Source organism: Oryctolagus cuniculus, chromosome 14 (assembly GCF_964237555.1).
Source record: "Oryctolagus cuniculus chromosome 14, mOryCun1.1, whole genome shotgun sequence".
In the NCBI taxonomy this organism is placed as follows: Eukaryota; Metazoa; Chordata; class Mammalia; order Lagomorpha; family Leporidae; genus Oryctolagus; species Oryctolagus cuniculus.
Window position 1 is genome coordinate 67,130,503 of NC_091445.1, and position 3,079 is coordinate 67,133,581.

A 3,079-nucleotide genomic window follows, 5' to 3' on the forward strand; every position below is an offset into this window, starting at 1 on the left:
GGGAGATCCAGAAGAAGCTCCTGGCTCCTGGCTTCGGATCGGTGCAGCTCTGGCTGTTGCAGCCAATTGGGGAGTGAACCAGTGGATGAAAAACCTATATCTCTCTCCCTCTCTCTCTCTCTCTCTCTGTGTAACTCAAATAAATAAATAAATCTTCAAAAAAATTACATATAATCCAATCTTTGTTCATAGGCAGTTGACACATATATGAAAAAATAAGACATGCACAAAAAATATAATGCAGTTAAAGGCAAGTTTTAAAGTAATCATACAAATTCTAAGTACTGGTTATTTAAGGACAATCAATTATTTTTTTACTTTTTACAAAAAATTTGTGGGATCAGCGCTGTGGCATACTAGGTTAAGCCTCTGCATGTGGTGCCAGTATCCCTTATGGAACCAGAAGAAGCTCCTGGTTTCAGATTGGCCCAGCTCCGGCCATTGCCACTATTTAGGGAGTGAACCAGTAGATGGACGACCTCTCTCTCTGTTTGCAACTCTGCATCTCAAATAAATAAATAAATCATTAAAAACTTTTTTAAAAATTAAAGGAATTTGCATTTTTTTTCTTTAAGATTTATTTGAAAGGCAGATTGAGAGAGAGAGAAGGAGAAAGAGAGAGATTACATGTGCTGGTTCACTCCCCAAATGGCTGCAATGGTCAGGGCTGGGTCAAGGCAAAGTCAGGAGCCTGAAAGCCATCTGGCTTTCCCACAAATGCTGCAGGGGTCCTAGTATTGGGCCATCTTCTGCTGCTCTCCCAGGCACATCAGAAAGGAGCTGGATGAGAAATGGTGCAGCTGGGACTATAACTGGTCCTCACAGGGGCTGCTGGCACTGCAGGCAGCAGCTGAACTCTGTGCCACAATGCTGGCCCTAAGGCTGCATCTCTTATAAACAGCTCTAACAATTAATTTCTTCTTAGCTAATTGGACATTAACTTACACATCTGAAGAAAGGGAAATGCTTCAAATGAAGATTATGTCTATTAGAAGATTTTTTGATGGATTGATAGCTATTAATTTGCTAGAAAAAATTTAAATCTAGCACTGAAATTTTCATTTCTTCTATTCACATGGGTTTCCTGAAATAGAAGTAATTAGATATACATAGGAGAAAAATTACTGATATTTCTTCTTTTCTAGTATAGAGATTCTCTGGATTAAAGTACTTTGTTGATAGTGCCTTGGTAAGACCTGGCTGTTTTCTGTTTATCCCTATGGTGAGACAGCCTTCTATGGGTGCTTACTTAAGTAGGATCCTGGAGAAATCTCAGAATCACAGATGTGAAGGTTTGGAGGGGTTAATAGTCACATCCTCTTCCTTTACTTCCTCTGATCTGGACATGAGGAAGTGCACTACTCACTCTCAGATCCCTTCCAATTCTTTCTCTGAAAAAGCACATTCCAGAGTAATAATTCCCAGGGTTAAGTATGTTTCCTGCTGAAAGTCCATGGTTATTTACCGCATCGCTAGAATCATATATTTTATTCAGAGTATATACTTGATGGGATTTGGAATTTTAAGGTGTAAATGTGTATTAGAGTTGTGATTGTTTAGCTTACCTTTATCATATAATGCAAATTTCCTGGCTTTCAGTTTCTTGATTATAAGGTGAAAAATACGAGATAACATGGAGGATTTATTAATCAATAAATGTGATTCTTGTCTTCCATGTTCAGTGAATTGACAGAGGAAGAAACAAATTTAAAAGTCAGTAGAAATTCATTGTGGTTAATCACTTATAAATCAAAACACACTATTTTCCTACATTTATTATTTCCTAGCATTATTTATTTCCTATTAAATAAAAAACTACCTTCCTTCTATTAAATAAAAGAAGTACCTTCTCTTGCACAGTAAGAGAGGATGGATATTATTCAAGATGCACTGTGTCAGACTGAAAAACGAGGATTTGTTTGATTACAGTCAGGAAAGCTGGCAGCTTGGAAGGGGCAGAGGGTACCATGTCCTCTAGGAAAGGTGGCAAGAAGCAGCCCCTGGAGCAGCCCAAGAAGCTGGTCAGGGAGATGAATGAGGAAGACAAAGCTTTCAAGCAGAAACAAAAATAGGAGAAGTAACTCATGGAGCTAAAAGTGGAGGCCTCCAGGAAGGACCCCTTGGCCACAGGTGCAATTAAGAAATCTGGAAAAAAAAAAAAAATCTGTTGCTTGTGCCTGATGCGATGTTGACCCTTGATTGCATTCCTAATTAAACATCTGAATTCCCTAATTCCCTGCCATAGCATCTCGCCGCCCACCGCTAGAACGAAGTGTTATCTCGGAGCCTCTTGCACATTTACAAATAAACTTGTTTAAAAAAGGGAGGGAAAAAAATCATAAGTGTCTGCCCCCTTAGTTGTTTTCACTCGGCCATTCTTCACTTCCTGAGAATTCAAAGCAAACCCAGTCCAGAATGCTTCCAGAGCCTTTGGTCTTTGTTCTCATATTCGGTATCGCCTGGAATCAGACCAACTCACTGGGACCAGGGGGAGAAGCCGGCAGTGGAAGTTAGACATGCTGGCTGGGTGCTTCGAAACTCCCGACTGAGAGGACGGACCTCACGCACAATGCTCAGTGCCTCCTCTCCTGTCCGCGGATGTGCGGTGGCACCGAGTGTGGTCGCGGCAACATTTAGTGCTATTGGATGCAAGATCGTGAAACTACTTGCGGCATGAGCTCCTCAAAGGAGGGCGGAGAAAAAAACGAACCCGAGCACTACAACTCAGATTCGGAACAGCGACATTTCGCCACGTAGACTGGGAGCTTCCCCCGGGGCTTGCAGCTTCCGGTCCCGACACCCAAACCAGCTCTCCGAGACCAGGAGGCGCTCCACGGGGGCCGGCGGCGTTTCCACTTCGGACCAGGGCGCTACAATCACTACTTGAGGCAGCCTCTTTACTACAACGCCAAAGGCCACAGTACTTTTTCGCGACCTCCCCCTCTTGCCAGCTAGCGGCTGCCACGCTCTCCTCTCGCGGGACTTCCCATTGGCTCAGCCCCAGGACATGGGTGGCTCCTGATTCGTTCAGATGAGGGGGCGGGAGAGAGGTGTGTCCTGACGTCACAGCCTTAGCGTC

General features: G+C 43.3%; 1 pseudogene; it reads left to right on the forward strand.

The window, feature by feature from the left end:
- The first annotated feature begins 1,967 nt into the window (after window positions 1-1,967).
- Window positions 1,968-2,192, forward strand: LOC127486837 (translation machinery-associated protein 7-like; annotated as a pseudogene).
- The last annotated feature ends 887 nt before the right edge of the window (window positions 2,193-3,079 follow it).